At 37.7% G+C, this 18,866-nt stretch overlaps 1 long non-coding RNA gene across 2 annotated transcripts; it reads right to left on the bottom strand.

Annotated features, from left to right (window-relative positions):
* Positions 1-5,157: 5,157 nt before the first annotated feature.
* LOC148862479 (uncharacterized) lies at positions 5,158-13,434 on the bottom strand. 2 transcript variants are annotated; one of them, XR_016110921.1, is made up of 4 exons: positions 13,121-13,255; positions 10,069-10,205; positions 9,454-9,570; positions 5,158-6,279 (listed from the first exon to the last, which is right to left on the bottom strand). It is a non-coding gene; the product is annotated as an uncharacterized LOC148862479 (long non-coding RNA). The 2 variants fall into 2 exon arrangements; XR_016110920.1 differs by lacking the exon at positions 9,454-9,570 and having other exon boundaries at positions 13,121-13,434.
* Positions 13,435-18,866: the final 5,432 nt, after the last annotated feature.

Genomic DNA, 18,866 nt, shown 5'->3' with positions numbered 1-18,866 from the left:
CCACAAATTTAAAACAACTGCATAGGCCTTTTGGTTGCTGTTCTCCCAATTTGGATTTGCTCCTCATACCGACCTTACAGCACATCCCATCATGTATTGGGAATATCTCTCCATGAATAACAATACACAAGTATAAAAGATATTCCCAATATACAATTAGGATGTACTGTGAGGTCGGCATGAGGAACGCTCTGCGAGGAGCAAATCTGAATTCTTGTTCTCCACTGCCACAAAAAAAAGCACGTTCTGATAAGCATTTGGGGATACACGCAGTTCCATAGGCTTCTCCCCACATGGACATGGGCCACGCTCAAATATGGGTGTCGGATAAATTGGACAATCTGCCAAACTAACAACCTTCATGAATTCGTTTTAACCTATACTGGGTTGGGCCTAATGCCCAAGCCAGGGTACAAAGATAAAAGGGCTCCATCAATGATCCCCATTCCGGCCCACTGTTGCATTGTGAAGGTGACAAGATTGATTTGGCATGGGATCTGATGCACTGACTTTGGCCAAACATCCACTTTCAGTAGGTGTTCTAGGTCATACTGGGCCAAAAAGAAAATAACAAAGGGAGAGCCTTAGTGGGAGACCATGATAAATAAATCATTGTCCAAAAGTGACCTCCATCACCCCTCTCCGATGGGTTTATCGGGCAGCGACTAAAGCTGAGCAGTTAGGACGGACAACCTCCGACCCCTCACATGCTCCATGCCCACCTCTCCTTCAGCTTTTGCCCCCCTCCATAAAGTAGCCTTCCCATAAGTCTTATGGATGGCATCTTGAAGACAAATACATTCAAACAACATGTGTCATGGGCCCTTTTAACCGCACCGATGGGGCTCTTTCTGCCCGCGGTCATCTTCACACATAAGGGTAAAAACGGGAAAAAGAGAGATGCACTATTGATACTATTAAATTTTACCGAGTAAACTCTTCACAAAATCATAACATTCATTTTGCTTGGAGGTCATGCTTGCCTTATAGCTGAGATGGTCATTTGGTGTCTCCACACAAAAGCAAAAGCGTGGGGTCAAACCGCATGTAAGGTCAGTGGATCTCGCATAGTTCATATTGATTATCGGTCAAAGTGCTGCTACAAGTATCGGTTTTCAGGGCATGAAATACCTGAAATTTGAAATAATGAAGATACCTGAAGTTTTATATTCATTAAGGCTCAGTTTGGAAAGAGTATAAATATAAATATTGTATTTGTAGCAAGGCTCAAAATATCGATACATCAGTGTATTGGGTGAATTAATACAAATTTTGATGTCTTTTTTTTTTTTTTCGGAACTGGTTCAGGGGGGTCAATTTAGGGCTCCTCCACCCCCTAAACCGGCCAGACCCTCGATGCACCACCCATCGTAGGGGCATATCAGAGGAGTTCTGGAACGATACGTATTGGCTGATACAGGCCAATACATATTGATACTTTGAACCTTAATATATACAATACAAATACATATAAAATAATGAAAAATATAAGATTTTACACTCTACATATTTGTATTTATACTTCTTCCAAACTGAGCCAGGAGAATAGAAGGTTTTAAATCTTGTTCTGAAAATAGTCTCATTTTCAGAACGCCTATATCAATACTTTGACCCTTGATTAGCTACATTTTGCTGATACTTTAAACTTTAAATCCTTCCTAACCAAACATCCCTTTTGATTTAGATTCATGATAATGTTTTCAGAGCATTGTTAACCCAAAAACAGTCATCAGATCGGTGAACCTGCAGTGATCAGAGGCTGACCAGGCCCCAGTTACTATAATTAAACAGTCAAAAGTTCAAGGACTACCGTATTGGTATAACGTTCTGTTCTTTTTCTTGTTATCTTACCTTAGGGATTGGTAAAAAACCATCAGCCAACAATACTCATTGAGCCGGCGGGCAAACCAATGCATGGACCACCTACTACAATTGTGAAGCCTATCCGTAACTTCAACCTTAATAATGGAATAACTGCACTAAAGCCCATTTGGGAGGGCTTCACCGCTTCAGCTTTGGTTGAGTTACGTTGACTGAGCCACATTGAAGAAGTTACTGAAACTAGCTTCACCAGAAAGTCGATTTAATAACTCAATTAAGACGTATTAATCAAACATAGCTTATAGGGTTTCTCGAATGGGCACTAAGACATCGTAGGGGTGGTGCGGGCACCAAATGTCTTGTAATCTGCTTCTTCCAATTAGCCAAGCAAAACAAACCCTTCTTTCTCATCATGCTCTTGGTTAGTCGGTCTATCTGCTGAGTTGATTGGCTAGCTGGACCTTTGATGTGAGGGAACTTTATTTTGCCATTTGTGCAGTTGTTAGTTTTGGGTCGCCTTCAATCACAACGTTGTTCACGTTGAGTTTTATGCCTAACTTCGATCCAACAAGCTTTTCTGTCCTTTAGCTGCAAAATGAATTGTAATGATCCACCAACAAAAATTAAAATTCTCATCATCATCTTCATCCCGTTTATGAATGTCAAAGTCAGCATCATAATCAATATTCTTCTCTTTCTTTTAGTACATATAATCAATGTACCAATTCTTCACTTTTGTATGGGAAGACCGAAGATAGTAAAATAATCAGATGTAGACTATAGACGGAGGGTGGGGCTTAGAAACCATGAGCTCATGGAGTCATTACATACCATGTAAGAACCCATGAATTCATCATATAAGATGGAGTCATTGCATGAATAAAAAAATAGAGCTATTTGTTTCTCAGGAAAGATTTATCCGGGTAAGTAAGTGCATTTATCCATGTTCTTTTATTTTTCATGTAAATAATGCAATGGCCATTTTAGCCATAAAAATCCATTATTAAAAGGGGTATTTTTGTCCCATTCAAATGTTGACAATTTTCCCCCTAAGTGGGAAAGTTATTTACCAACCTATGAGATCGGTATCACTTACCGTGATACCTAGGAAAATAAACTTTCCCTGGTCTCCACATAAATCTGAAAAAAGAACATGGGTTTCTTGGTCAATGAGATTTTGATTCCCATTGACCAATTTCCCCCCCTCTTAAAATCCAAAAATAAAGAATGCCCCCTTAATAGAAAATAAAGACCAAAAAATTAATGAAAAATTCTTAAGATTTTTCGCAAAATTCCTTAATGGTCTGTTTGGTTTGCAGCTGGAATTGGAATTGAAATCAGAATGATCTATTCTCATAGTCTATTTGGTTCAGACAGGAATTAGAATCAGCTGGTATGGGATTTCACTCCCAAGGGGGAGGGACAAGGGAATATCTATTCCACAAAAAATGGGAATGAAATATCGATTCCTCCCAGCCAAATAATTGGAATTGAAATGACCCATTCTGATTCCAATTCAGACACCTATTCCTACCAACCAAATGGGCTCTAATAGTTGGAATTGGAATTAGCCTCAATTTTTTGTTTCTCTTATTTTTCTATCAAACCGAACATGACCTTAAATTACTATATTTTCTATATTCTTCTTCTTCAATGCGAATTGATTATATTGTGAGATCAGTACCATAAACAATTTAAAACCATCTGATTTTAAATAATTTGGTTCTTAATACAAAACACAAAACTCAGAAAACATTTTCTTAGTTGCATAGTTGCATGCTTTTTTTAATTTGTGAAAACTTCACAAGATGACTTGATATCTTGCTTCATAAATCATATAATATCTCTATTCCAAATTTAGTTTTTAAATTAAAAATCATTATTTTGATGGTTTCAAAAGTATTAATTGTATTTAGAAACAAAATCAATAGGAAGGAGGATGTTGCAACTGACAAAGATCAATACTAACATCATCATATCATGCTACAACTGCCAGCTACTGTTAATACCTTTTTGGACAGTCAAAGGTAATAAGCATGCAAAGAATGGCAATTTTATATATACCACACACTGAAGTTCCTTCTGATCTGCTAGCAAACTGGGACCATTAGGGTTAAATCTTGACAGACTGAGGGCTGTCTCTCCTTCAACCATGTGGCTGCTAGTTCTTCGAAAAAAAAAAGAGAGAGAATCTTCAAAAGCTACCCAGTAGCCACATTGTCTTCCTGATCACTCTCAAACACTTGAAAAAAAAAATCAGACTTAAGAAGCTCCAATAATCTTAACAACAGACCATGAAATAAAAAAATAAAAAAATAAAAATTGAAATAATAATCCCTGGTCCCTGCACTGTTGTGTTTAGAAAACGGGTCATTGGCTATTAACCCAGATAATAATGGGATTATGGAATGATGATCCAAATCTGACAGAATTTATATCCACCGGGTCCGTGATTGGGATCTACATCTATCTAATTGAGAAGCAAATTGTTAATGATGGAAGTCATTTTTCAATTAGCTGATATTGATACCCAAGAGGCATTCCGTATGGGGATTGGGACCCAATGATGAGTTGGCGACTAGTGTTAGATGATGAATCAAAACCAAAGGCTTTAAAACCAACCCATTCTGATACCGAAGAGTGAAGGGTGAAGGCTTGCCCGTGGCGCGTGCCAAGCTGCCCGTCGTCGGAGAAAAAAGTAGAGGGAGTGGTCGGAGTGGAGCCTTTCTATAGAGGGAGTCGACAACCTAGGCCTACCAGCCAGTACCATAAAGTGCTTCCTCTTGAAAAAGGCCCCCAAGCCCATTTGCCCAACGCACGTGCCAACGTAATTATTACCCACCCACCTCCCTCCCTCCCCTCCACATCCTCATCTTAAAAATTAAAAAAAAAAAAGCAATTAAATAAATTAAATAAGAGGTAAAAGAAAAGAAAAGAAAGATGAGTATCGTATAGGCAGTGGCAGTGGCAAATCGCAACTCTGGCAGAAACTCTGAGAGAAAGAACTAAAGAACCATTCATTGCCAAATAACGCGACCCATTTCTTGATTTCTTCCAAATATAATGGAATTCTTCATTAAGCACTGGTAGGCGCAAATGCCCCTCGATTTTAGCACTTTTACCTCCAATAACAACATCGTTTACCCAAACAAGGTGAAGGGCAGGCTCGTAATTGTAAGTGGGGACTGGGTTACTGGGACATGACATGAAGACTGACTGAGGTTCGTGGTTAGTTAAAAAAGTGTAAAAATTCATTCTGTAAGGAAGCATGGGCATTTTGGTAATTCAATCATCGGGAAAACTAGTATATAGAGATATCATTTCGGTCATCCCACAGCTCTCAAGCTTCATTCAGCTTCTCCCTTGATCACTCACTCTCAGTCACTCAGTCACTGCTCTTTCATCGTCTCCAATGGAACAAAATGATCACAAGGAACTACAATTACTCCCAGCATCCTTGCACCCTTCACCCTCTCCAACACATCGTTCTTCATGTATGTCCGGTTCTTCCAACCGGAAGTCACGACTGACACTATCCGATCCTTTTGATGGCCCATCGCTCGACTTGCAGCTATCGATCAGCCTCCGGCCATTTCGGCCACAGTCAGATTGTCTCCTGGCAGGGTCCCTTCGTGAGGGTGATGCAAAGACCGACTTGAGCTGCGTTCAGGCACTCAAGTGGCAGGCCGCAGAGCAAATTCGATTAGCTACCATAGAGAAGGCTTATGCAGAGCAAGTGAGGGAGCTGACGAGACGGGAGATGGAGTTGGCGCAGTCAGAATTCATGCGGGCAAAGCACTTGTGGGAGAGAGCTCGGGAGGAGGTGGAGAAGGCCAAGAGAATGAAGGAGATGGCAACCCACCAGGTTGACTCTACGTGCATGGAGATCACTTGCCAGGCTTGCCGGCAGCGGTTCCGACCCTAGCGTGCAAACTGGACTCTGGGCTTGGCTCTACTGGTGATGGAAAAGAGTAAGAGTTAGATTGTTTATTCCGGCGAAGATTCACTGTCGTCTGATTCATCGGGATTACTAACTGAGTGGAGCCAGTTTTTCATGGCCGGTCCAAGCCAACCCAACCCAACCCAGGAGAGTATGCAACACGATCCAGCGGGCGTAGCTCATCAAAAAGGAGAAAGAAAAAAAAAAAAGAAAAGAACATGATAAAATGAAAAGGTTACTTAATTCAGTTCTCAACGTGACTCGCTATGATGAATAAAAAAGTATTCTCTTCTTTTATTGCCCATATCAATTGAAACCAAGTTCTGACTGAATAAAAAAAAGGATCTAACTTTTAAAATTTGGATGAGAAAGAATTACACTTGAACTACTTATCTGATATTAGTGTTGATTGTTGAAGTTCTGATGTATTCCTTGAAACAGAGATCATCTTGCTGAGCAAATTGTTTTGTAAGAGGGGTACCTTAGCATTTTCTTTATCTGTGAATGCCGCAATATCCCTGGAAAACAGGAGCAAGGGAAATTCATAGAGCATAATGAGAAAATAATCAATTCAAACACATGTTGCTATACAAAATTGTGTCAAGAGTCTTGAGGTGTTTTCAGTTGCTAACTGATATCATCGACTTTGAGACAAGAAAATTACTCTCCTGTCATTAAAGGTAGACAGCCAGTATTGTTTTTCTATAGCTTGGATCAAGTGCCCCGGAGTACAACTCTTATCTCCTTTTCTCTTCCCAATAAATATAATTGTCTATACTACTACTATTAATTATATATATATACATGACAACCAAGCCTAGAATAACGATTCCTGAAAGAAAATCGACAAATTTTACAGGAGGCTCTGAATTGTTTGGGAACTAATGCTGATGTTGGCTGGCTATCTAATCCCATACGTTGTATTGATGCAGAGACCTAAGCGTCCAAAAAGTCTCAAAGTTTTATTTTCTAAAGCACTCTTGATGCTCAGGACTTAATTAGCAGACTTGACATGGTTAGAGTCTAATTTGGAACATTGATGGGGATAGAACAAGCAAATGAGCCAGAACAAAAATGATCAATATGTCAATATCAAGACAACATATCTATACTCAATTGTTTTTAGCTTTTGCACATTAGAAACTAAATACCCACTACATGTCCTTAGGATGACCCCATTAAAACACTGGCCTTAATAGTGAACAGTGTGTTTTTCTATATGTTAAATGAACTGGTTAGTATGACTTGTCAGCACTTTCCTAACTCATTTGTCAGACACAGATGAACCATCATGGATGTCTTCAATAATACACCAATTAGATTCCTTATAGGATAAAGACATAAACAATCCATGTTGAAAAAAGGGTCATATGGTTAATAAATATGTGACCTGTTGCAAGTTGAAGGGGCTTGAAAGACTGGGTGTAGACCAAAAAAAGGGCATGTTTTGAAGTAGTAATAAATTATTTATAGCTCACAATTTAACAATGGATATGGCATTAAACAGAATGAAATGGAAAAACAGGATTCATGTAGTCGGCCCCATATTGTTGGGATAAGGTTAGGATGATGATGATGGTTAATAAATGTGTCATCCTAGAGAAGTGTGTATTACAAACAATAAGTTAAAAATGCACTAATCTTTCCTGACCCCATTAGTTATTGGTAATCCACCAGTCTGTTGACATAAGCTTCCAGTTTCCTATCAAGGTCCTGAACCCAGTTCCCAATTCTGATTCTGCTTAAACTCTCAGGCCAACTTTTGCTCATACTACCACCTACTGCTAACAAAAATACTGTTTCTATTAAAGTAGACAAAAAGAAAACTTAAATTTTCTTAAATATAAACATATTCCAAAATTTTCAGTATCATATTCACACATTCACACTGAACAGAACGGAATAGTAAAACAGGATTCATGTTTCCAACCCCATATAGATGGAACAAGGCTTAAATATTAACCTCCCCTTGCAAACACATACATATAAAATTCAATTACAAATATCCATCATCTCAATATTCTAGTAGAAGTAGAATAATTATAATTACTGGACCCAGAATACGGTGAAGTACGGGGTATTTCTATCTTTTTAGTGATGAAGTAAGAAGTGCCAGCTATCTGCATGGCAGCTAGCTGATGCCTTTTAGCTGTTCAGATACAGTTGTAAATGCTCAAAAAGACAATTAGAAAATGACTTTCAAGATTTTTTTTTGATTGAGTAAATTTCATAATTTTCATTAAATCCACAAAGTATCTTACTGTTCAAGAACAATAAGGTATATCAACTCTCAAGAACTTTTTTTTTTTAATTTAACATAATTATGTCGAAAAACTCTGGAGATAAGATTTTTCATCAAGGGGAAAGTGACAATATCATTTCTGCATTCAAACAAGTCTTATCAACACAATTCAAAACTCTCCTGGTTAAAGTTTAGGTTAAACTCCCAGAGCTAGTCAAACCTTAGCAAGTTTCGAGTGTTAAGACCAAAATATTATATCCATGGCGTAAAAATATATAATTTTGGTTTAAACATGAAATAATTCCCATTAAAACTCTGAAATGAAAGAATGTCCACTAAAACAAAAACATTTGAGAATCTGAAATGAGCATAAGGATTTTTCTTTTTTCTTTTGTATTTATCATTGCTGCATTTGCTTATGAATTGTTTACTTGTGTATCATTTGGATTTTAAGAATATTAGACATGTTCAAAGACATGAGTCACTTTCTATATTTTATGTTACCTATTTTAAATAGTTGTCTTGGTTGTATAATGATCAGCAACTCCTACATGTGTGTTTATATTCATTCTATATTGTTTTTTAAAAGTCTGGCATAAGTTTCCAACTTTTTTTTATGTCTTAGAGTTTCCATAATTTTATGAAATTTTTGTTAGCTTCTATAAAACTTCCATGAATTAATCCCACTTCCTCATGGACCAAAATTTCAAGTAGAGAAAATTCTAGCATAGGTGGTACTTATAGAGATATATGAGCAAAAAATGTTAAGAAGCAATTCTCTTTTCTTTAGCTGTGTCTGGTTTACCATAAAATTACTATTTTTATTTATCAGCAACACGGTTTACCAGAAAATTATTGAAAAAGGGAAATTGCATGAAAGTTCTCTGTGCATCTTATGAAAAATTTATTAACAACTTTCCCTTTCTCACTTATTTTCTCGGGAACCACATACAGCCTTAGTGGTCCTTTTCTGTTTATTGAGACAAGTAGGGCTAACTTTAGCAATGCTAGTTGGAGTTAAAGTTAAATACAAATAACCTAATTTTAATTATTACTGTGAAGTTCCATATTTTTTATCCGACCCCATATAGTTGGGATAAGGCTTGGATGATGATGAGGATAATTGTGAAGTTCCATATTTTTCTTAAAGCAATTTGATGTGATCATGAGGCTTATCCCTCTGACTTCAGTTAAAAAGTTCTGCACCTCACATCAAACATAGGCCCAACTTATGCCTCATGAGAACTTCACATTTCGGACTTGCACTCAGAGTGTTTGGAACATGCCTCAATCAAGGCTAAACACCTCTAAAAGCACTGCTACTTATGTTTAATCTGAAATTGCTTAATTTAGGAAGGTAAAAGAGTTATACTAAGGTACTGCTATGCATAAATTCTCCCATTTTTAGGTATATATGTCAATGTATTAGAAATGATGAGTTTACACTAACCATGAAGGCATTCCCTTGCTTCTCCATCCACAAGCACAATATCACCACTATGAAGGAATATTGCTATTAGAGCATCTTCTCTAGACTTTTCTCCCAGTAGAAAAGTTGCCTTGCAGTCTAAGCAGAGGATAAAAATAAAAACACAAATGCTTTCCAGCTTCCAAAACAGAAAACAACATATGCAAAAACATATAACAAATACCTGATGCTTATTATAGGTGTACTACAATCCATGGTTTTCAAAACCGGACCGGACCGGACGGTCGGACCGGAAAACCGGGAACCGGTCAGGTGACCGTTCCGGTTTTCCCCAAAACCGGATTTTCCATAAAAACCGTTGATTTTGGTCAGCAAACCGCTGACCCAGGCGGTTAACCATTTGAACGATTTTGACTGGTCTTCATTTTTTTTTTAATTTTTTATTTCTTGTCAAAACGGACCGACCGTTCGACCCGGTAACTGGACCCCTGACCGGTTTGGCCTCCGGGTCGGTTTTAAAAACCATGCTACAATCTGCTTCTTTGTCATCTAGGTGACCACCAAGCATATCAACCTACTAAAGGGGAAAAGAGAAAGTAAAAGAAAGTACTGCAACTCATCAAAGATGGTCATTACCTGATGTTGTCTTGACCATATGGGGTCTTCAGAGGTGGGCTGGATAGAGACCTACCCTTCAACAGTTTTTTTCACAAAGTGGCTGCTCTAAGACTTTGCAGCTTTTGGATTAGAGGAGAGTTCTTGCCACCACTGTCCTGGTAAAAGTTTATAAGTTCTCAGCATTCAATTTGATATGCACATAATGGTTAGTAACATATTGAAGGATACCATAAAGTACTATGCTGCAGCACAAACCAAAGTAATTTACTAGGGCAGCTTCTGGTTGGAATTCTTGCCCCATTGTCATGGAAGGTGCTGAAATTCTTTTAGCAAGTTCACAAAGCAATTTACTAGTTGTACTTTTCTTCTTTTTATTTCTAATAAAGTTGCTTGGTCCATTACTGGTTAAAAATCATAAACGTTAATTTATGATTTATGTAGCTGACCATAAATAATTGGGATTGCGCCTACCTAAATTGTATTTAGTTCAAATTGAGACACTTCATTGTAGAAAGCATCATTTGTGAACAGAATATAGTGAGAGAATCCAAAAGAAACTAAAGAGAAGAGTGCAAACAGAGGACTTGCAAGATTTAACATAGTCTGTGTTTTTGTGTCTACATACATGGAAGATCCTATGAAATCCACAATTCTCAATTTAACTATATACTGTCCTAGTGAACAAGCTAGTTATTTTGTATCATTGAATTAGATTTCTAAGGTTTCCTAATTCGTCTACAACCAAAAATAAACAAGTGTATACCAAAAATGTCCCTTTCTGGATGATGTACAGAAAAATTTCATATACAATCTGGGAAATAATCCTAAAAAATCTGTTATGAAGTCGATCAACAGTTGGTTATGCTACTCTGTTTCTTCCTTAATTTTAGGCAGTAAGGTTACTTTTCTCACTTTGTTTTGTATGAAATCCAATTCTAATCAAGATGCTATGTCCTATAAATGTCTTTTATGTTTCTTTTATTCTTGGTTTTAAATCTTGTAAGTTGGAAGTTAGTTTAAGGGGCATCATTAGTCATTTTCCAGTCATTAGTCAAAGGTATCTTTGCTTTTTCATCCTATATTCCTATCAACTATCAAGCAATCCCCCCTTTATATTCAGCAGTTGTAACTTGTAAACATTAAACTTTCAGAATTAATGAATGTAACTGGATTGCCTGCTATAAGCCTAGAACAAGATTGAGTTGTTTGATGCAACTTCTTATAGGAGTAATCTCTCTTCACTTATTTTTCCCTTTAAGTTTGTTTTTGTTGCAATGATGTTGTTTAGAGTTATAATTTCTTCTTATTCTAAAATAGGGACCATGGACCCTCTGCTCTAGCTTTAACTTTAAGGCATGTGAGATTAGATATGTAATTGTAACACGTGAGAAGTAAATATAAGAAGATTAGATCCATAGTGCAATTTTCCACACTTGGGTGAAAAGTGAAGAGAAAATTCTTAGTTAAACATGGTTCTGCAATACTAGTATTATGTCTCTACATGAAAACTCAAGCACGCGGAGAAACATGGCCATGCGGAACCAGTTGCAAGACTTAGAAACTTTCATGAATATTATTAATTAAACAAAATGAACAACATTAAATTAGGCTAAGGATATTGATGGAAGATAAAGCATACACAAACGAACAAAAGGCAAGGCAACATATTCACCGATAAGTAAATGTGTTGTCATAAAACACATTACATTAGATAAAGTTGTATTTTAGTACCATTACTCTTTTTACCAGAAACGTTTTGGGTTGATCAATACAAATTGGTGAGAGATATGTATTGTCTTCACATCACAATTGAGAGTCACTCTAACTAGAATTATAAGACTTCACCCCAAACAGCCTCAGGCATATGCAAATTTTTAAGGCATATATGTCTGTTTCAACTATAAACAGCCTCAAGTAACAGTTGTATGCCAATTTGTATTAGTCAATCCAAAACGTTTCAACTTTCAAGTATAAACAAAAGTGGTACCAAACACAATCAAAATAATTACTACCTCTAACTAGTGTGGTTTTGACCAAAGAAATATTCTCGGTGTAACTCATAAAATATTGGACCCCACCCATGCCATCCACCCACTCTGCAACCTGCATGTTCACGTATTCAGAGAGCTTTAATCAACCATCCATAGTACTCAGCCTTACTCTGCATTCTCAATGCCAGAATAGTGTTGACCATTCACATCTATAACGGAATTCTCCAATTCAATCCAACCCTTCTGTTTTTCGCTGCATTAAATAAGCCAGTAATAATGTCCATAGGCTGCACTATGGTTTGTTTTGTTAGGAGGCTCATATGCGTGGTTTGCAATTTCCCCAAAATATGCCAATATAACCCCATGAAATTCTCAGTCTTAGGGTGGTTCCAAAGCCTACCAATGGCAATTTTAATAATAATATCTAAATAGCACCTTGGTAAAGTCATAAGAACGAATCTAAGAGTAGCTCCAGTAGGTGATAAAACAAGAGAAAGTAGATTGAGAGGGTTGGTTCGCGTGCATAGGAGATCATTTAAACACCTATTAAAAAAGGTGATCTTTTACAATGGATATGGCACCAAACAGAAACAAATGTGGTCGACCCTATATAGTTGGGATAAGGTTTAGATGATGATATCTGAAGAGCATCTTGATGGATATTCCAGGTGGCATGGAATTGCATACTTATAATAATTTAATTCCATGCCGCTCAAGATCTAATACAAAATAACTCAATGAGAAAACAGGCCACTAATCGGAGGTATTGGGTTCACTTTATTTGGTCCCTTAAAGACTTTTCGTGTTGAATGTTTACAAAAGGAAATCATCAGGGTTAGTCCTTTCTCTACTGAAGTTTTCGCATCTTCTTTTCCCCTAAGAATAACGGGAAAATTTACATAATAATGATAACAAAAGGAAGAGATAAAACAAACCTCGTGGCTGGTAAAATGGCCGACGAGTAAGGCCTACCAGACCAAGAACAAACAATCAACAGATACCAGTGTAGCGAGAACAGAATTTAATGAAATAATAAATGAAAAAAAAAACGACAAGAAAAATCAAGAAATCTTGCATACCGGGGCCATTTTCAAAGCAGAAATTAATGGGAAGACTAGTCGCAACGGAGTTTGGAGATCAGTTGGTATTTCTCCGTTCAAAGCCCTTGGGTTTGAAAAAAAAAAATAGCGCGCGTAAACACACACGCACCAAGATAAACTGTAGGAAACTTTACGATGACGCAAGTCGCAAGGGTATGATATTTTGATAAATACCGGTAAGCAGGTTACCACTTTTACGATACCGGTTGATTTGTTTTCTAGGTATCATGCTTCTTCGGTATCATAATCAGATAAGAAATTCTACCGTCGGGCTTGGCAGTTGACAGTTTGGCACTACTCCCGCGTTTAACTTTCAGTAAATTGCTAAAACCTCTATGAAGCTTTTGATTGTTGCGGAAACCTCTTTCTAAAGTTTAGTAATTATAAAATTACAAGGTCCCTCTTGTAATATGAGGTTTGTCATAAAAATTCCCCTATATTTTATTTTGCGACAAAGACTCTTCTGTGAAACAAAGACCTCTTTTCCGTTCAAAAAAGCCGTTACAAAATTTTTTAATTTCATAATAATTATTCGGATAATTAAGAGAAAAATACTATTTTCCTTTATCTCAGATTCTCTCTCTCTCCCTACGATCTCTCTTCTACCCCTTCCCCTTTCTCTCCTCTCTTTCTTCTTCCCTCTTTCCCCTGTTTTCCGTTCCTCTCGGCCATAGCCGCCATAACTTGTTACAATGGCTAATTCGGGGTGTTTCCTACCCAATTCTACCGAATGGCGCACCCAAGAGAATTGTTTCTTCTCACCGAACCCTTGGTCACAAGCTCAGATCATCGAAACTCGTTCTCTTTCTCTGCAAGTACATGGAGGTTGAAACCTGAAAAGATTTCGGGAAACATAAGGTTGGGTTCTGCAATGGAGTTCTGCAAAGTTGCGCTCGTTCTGTCTCTTATTGCTTTCGTGGAATCTAGTTGCAATACTACAGACCGGTTAATCTCTCGATCCTTTCATTCCGTCGCCGGATTTGACTTGTTGCTTTTCGAATCTAGAGATGGGAACTGCTCGGTTTGTAGCATATATAGCCTCCTCCCTAGCTATAAATTACTGCTAGCTATAAATACTAGTACCAAACTACTTAGTTTTGTAGCATATATAGCCTCCTCCCTAGCTAGCTAGCATTAGCAAGAAGAGAATAATTGAAGCTGGTTAATTATGATACCACACATACAATATATATTCATGGCTAGAAAATCAAAATCATCCCACCTTGGCCGCTTCCTTCTCTTAATTATTCTCTTGTTGGGCTCGATCGCCTTGCTCTTCTCCACCACATAAGCCCGACCATTAAGCGATCCAAAACAGCACAGATGCATGGAAGAAGGAGGAGATACATTTCAGCTTATTAGCAATCTATCTCTCGAGGCAATCAATAATTCTGGAGATAAGGGGAACCGATTTGCAGAGTACGTTAACAAATTGATGGAAGCGATAAAGAAATCCCGCCCAAGTCCGAGAATTGGCCACTAGTGGTGGTAGCTACGGCGGTTGCTTATTCTTATAGATTGTTCTTCCTCATAGCAACAGATTTGATTAATTCCTGAACATATATATTGAGTTGCTTGGACGAGGAGTAGTAGATATATAGTACTAGTTCAAAACGCAAACTCTATTGTGTAAAGTATGAAAATAATGGATGGTCAACATTCTTATTCCTGACTTGATATGTACGACGTACGTGTTTTAGTGAAGAAGATGAGAATTATTCTGTTTGTTTTTGTTTGTACAATTAAAAGCCACACATGCGCTAACTGATCTTCGATTGTTAATCTTAATCTAGACTGAACTCGATCGAACAATTGGCATGCACAAGATCTTGCTGATCTTTAGCGTTTAGATAGTTGATGTGTTAGATTCCCGAGTCCCCATTTTCTCTGTATATCAAACGCGTTAAAGGTGGGCAGAGCACCTAGTACTAGTTGTAATACTACAGACCGGGAGTTAATCTCCCGAGCCTTTCACTCCGTCGCCGGATTTGACTTGTCGCTTTTCGAATCTGGAGATGGGAACTGCTCGAATCCTCCAATTAGGGAAATAAAGCTTCCAGAAAGAAATATGAGCGGAATCGTTTCATGGAATTATCTTTGAAATCTATCCAAGTTACAGTATATGGGTTTATCCTACAATAAACTACAAGGGTCTGTTCTAGGTTGGTTCTGGTCGATGTTGAGCCTCGTCGAAGTTAATCTCGCCATGAATTGTCTTGGAGGAAATGTTGTCTTCACCCCCACCTCAAAAACCAGTTCAGTTTCGTCGTTGTCGTCGGTTCAGAAGCTCAATCTCTCGCACAACAAGTTCACCAACTTGGCCCATCTGTCGGGATTCTCGAACCTCCAAGTACTCGACCTCTCGCCCAACGATCTGAGAGTTTTGCCTTCTGGGATGGAGAACCTTGCGAAGCTCATACATCTCGACCTCTCAAGTTGCAACATTTCAGGGAGCGTAGAACCCATCGCCAATCTTCGCTCGCTGCAGTACCTTGACATTTCCAGCAAAGTCATCAACGGAAGCTCTCTGATTTTCCTGCACTTAAGTTCTTGAACATCTTTGTAAACAACTTCACCGGAATGACCGGTGATGTAGCGCGATCTAGCTGCTTCCAACTCGAGGTGATTTGGCTTCTAGATGGACGACGAACCGAACCTGCAAGGATATCAGAGAACCCGAGGGTGCTAACCTGGCGAGGTCGCTCCAATGCTTAAGTCAGTAGGATAGTAGCGAGTTGAAATTGCTTTTGAAAGTAGAGAGCTTGAGAGCAGGAAAGTCATGCGTACCTTGCCCCCCCGGGGGGTGGAGCCTTTATGGAGTCCTCGTAGGTTTCGCAGAGCAGTTTCGGGATCCTCGTCACGATGAGATCCATTTTCGCGATAATGGGAGATAGTGCTGCCAACTTATAGGGTTTATCGAGTCCGCCCGAATCGGTCGGGGGAGATAATGTTAGCTGTTACGCGGCGTGATCCCATGAAGTCCAGGAATCGTCAGAGGGATTTTCGGGATTCCCACGGTGGCACATTGGTATCCCCAAACTAACGCCTTTAAGTCCCAAACTGGGCTGAGTGTCAAAGTGCCTTGGCATCGCGATCTAGTACCAGGGCGATCTCATTTCGGGGTGACCTTGTCTCAAGGTCACTTTAACCCGGGGTAGATGGGTACACAACATCGTTCTCCGCAAGCTGGTCATGCTGAGCTGTCATCTATTAGTCAAGCCATGTCCACGTGTCTCCCTGTTATGAGGTTGGGCCAAATCACCCTTCATCAATCGGCTCAGACAATTTGAAGAAATTCGATAAGTCTCCTTTCATTCAAGCCTTGAAGATTAATACTTCAAAACTCCCAATGATTGGCCTCTTGGGCGAAGCCAAAAGGGTCGATGGAAATCAACCTATGGTTCTGAGGGAGAAAAGAAGCCAAGGAGGGGTATTCCCGAATAGTTATTACAAGGGTAGTATGGGAATTAAAAATTATTGGAATGGCAGATTTTTCATTTTTGGATAGAAGACTAACGGAAGGGGGTCTTTGTCATAGACCCCATAGTATAGGAGGGGTCTTTGTAATTTACCCTTATAATAATCTCTCTTGGACTTTTTGTCATAGTTATAAATATATTATCTTTATTAAAATTAAAAAAAAAGGTTAATCATCGGGGTTAGTGATTTGCTGACCAAAATCAACAGTTTTGGAAAATTTTATGGTTTTGGAGAAAATCGAAATCGGTCACCTAATTGGTTTCTGGTTTTTTCGGTCCGGTTTTAAAAACTATGATGATACCCAAAAAAAAAAGCTTTTACCAATAAAAACCCTGTGAATTTTTGTGAATAGTCATTTAAGTGGTTACTCCCCCCCCCCAAAAAAAAAAAAAGAAAAAAAAAGAAAAAAGAAAAAAAAAACTTTTGGCTATTTTTGGTTGTAGTAAAGTTTTATTTGCACTAGTACAAAGACATAGGAGGTGCAAATGAAAAGAATGCAAAATTTGGTTTAATTTTGTTTTGAGTTTTATTTTATTCTGCTTTAGGTCTTACTTTGCTTCATTTGCACTCCAATCAAACAAAATAAGGTATATTTTTAAAACAAAAATAAATCAGATTTTGCACCAAAATCATTTGTGCTATCATAATTTTGCATCATTTCAAATAGATTTACACTACAACCAAACACAACATTTATTTCAATAGAATATTGTGTCAACCAGTCCTATTTATATTCAATTAGGGGCATCAAATAGCCTTTATAATGATTGTTCAAAGAACCTCACCTAAGTTGAAGTGTTTTTCCCATTTAATTTTTAGTTTAATAGATTTTATAAGGGATATTATCTAAAACTCACAATGACTTTTCAAAACCTCGAGAGAGCCCCCTATTAGTAAGTTTTATTGTCCAAAACTCATCTTCCACATCAGCATTTAAATATTTTATATGACAAAGCTACCCCTGAATGATCGGCCAACCTTATTAAATATTTTCTATAACAATAATACCCTAGGCTATTGTGGGCCTAGTGTAGGTCCAGGCTCGAGTTAGGGATAATTTCAAGGGGTAGTTTGGTCATGTAAAACACTAAAATGTTAATGTGGACACTTTTTTTTTAATAATCACTAATGATGAAACTCTTAATGGAATATGAATTTTAAACAATAAAACTCACTAACAGGGAACTCTCTATAAGCTTTGAAAAGTCTTTTGTCTTTTTTTGTGAATTTAAGAGAAATATAAAAAGTCACAGTGAGTTGTAGATAATATCCAATTTTATAAATTTAAAATATATATTAATTTTATTGCTATCTGTCAACCTTATTTTTATTTAATTATTCATTATCTTGATGGATCTTGATTTTTATTTTTATTTTTTTCTTTTCCTTTGCATTAGTTTACAAGGTCTTGTTTGTTTTCACTTACGTGGGCAAGTGGTTCTTGAGCAAAAGTTACCCGAGTAACTTTGGTGCCACCGTTCTTTTATGTATTCACTTACCTGTGCAAAGAAAAGAGGCAGGAGGGAATTAGCTGGGCAAATAAGCAACTTATTACTTACCTCTTCAGGATAAGGTAATTAATATTATTCGGAAAATTCACTTAGGTTGTGTTTGGTTTAAAGGAAATAGTAGGGAAAGGTAGGAAAACCTTAACAAACTTTGTATGGGTTTTTTTTGCCTTTCCCTTCCTTTTCCTACATTTTTCTTTAAATCAAACATAGACTTAATAAGAATGCAGGAAATTTGGTCTATTACTGGGTTGGCCAATTTTCCGCCCCATATGAGATACTAATAAATGAACAAGACCTAAAAAGTTAAACTGCATTCATAATAACAGAAAGAAAAAAAAATACACAAACATATTTGAACTTTTAGCCCGGTTTAGGAGTACTCTTCCCAAACTAAGCCTTTTATTCCTAATTGATGAGATATTGAAGTGACACAAAAAAGGGGTTTGTAGTAGATGTTAGACTTATACTCTTATATGCAAACAATTTCCTGCAGTACCCTTCATTGTCATAGGTTTTTTTTTTTTTTGGCTGCTGCGTTGGCATTGAAATTTTAAATCACAGTATAGCTTACCTTATTTCTCAAAAAGAAAAAGGAAGGGGATGGTTGGACCGTTGAATGCATGGCTCGGCCGGATCAACGTCCAGTTCGGTTTTAACGGTACCGATATTTTTTTACACATCACGTGGCGCCGTGGCGGCATTGGTTTTCATCCAAGGGCGGGCCAGTGGGCAAT

This window comes from Nelumbo lutea, chromosome 3 (genome assembly GCF_056320005.1).
Source record: "Nelumbo lutea isolate HS-2025 chromosome 3, American lotus-T2T, whole genome shotgun sequence".
NCBI classification, from domain to species: domain Eukaryota; kingdom Viridiplantae; phylum Streptophyta; class Magnoliopsida; order Proteales; family Nelumbonaceae; genus Nelumbo; species Nelumbo lutea.
Note: the sequence above shows the minus strand (reverse complement) of the source record. Positions and strands in the feature narration are given on the sequence as shown.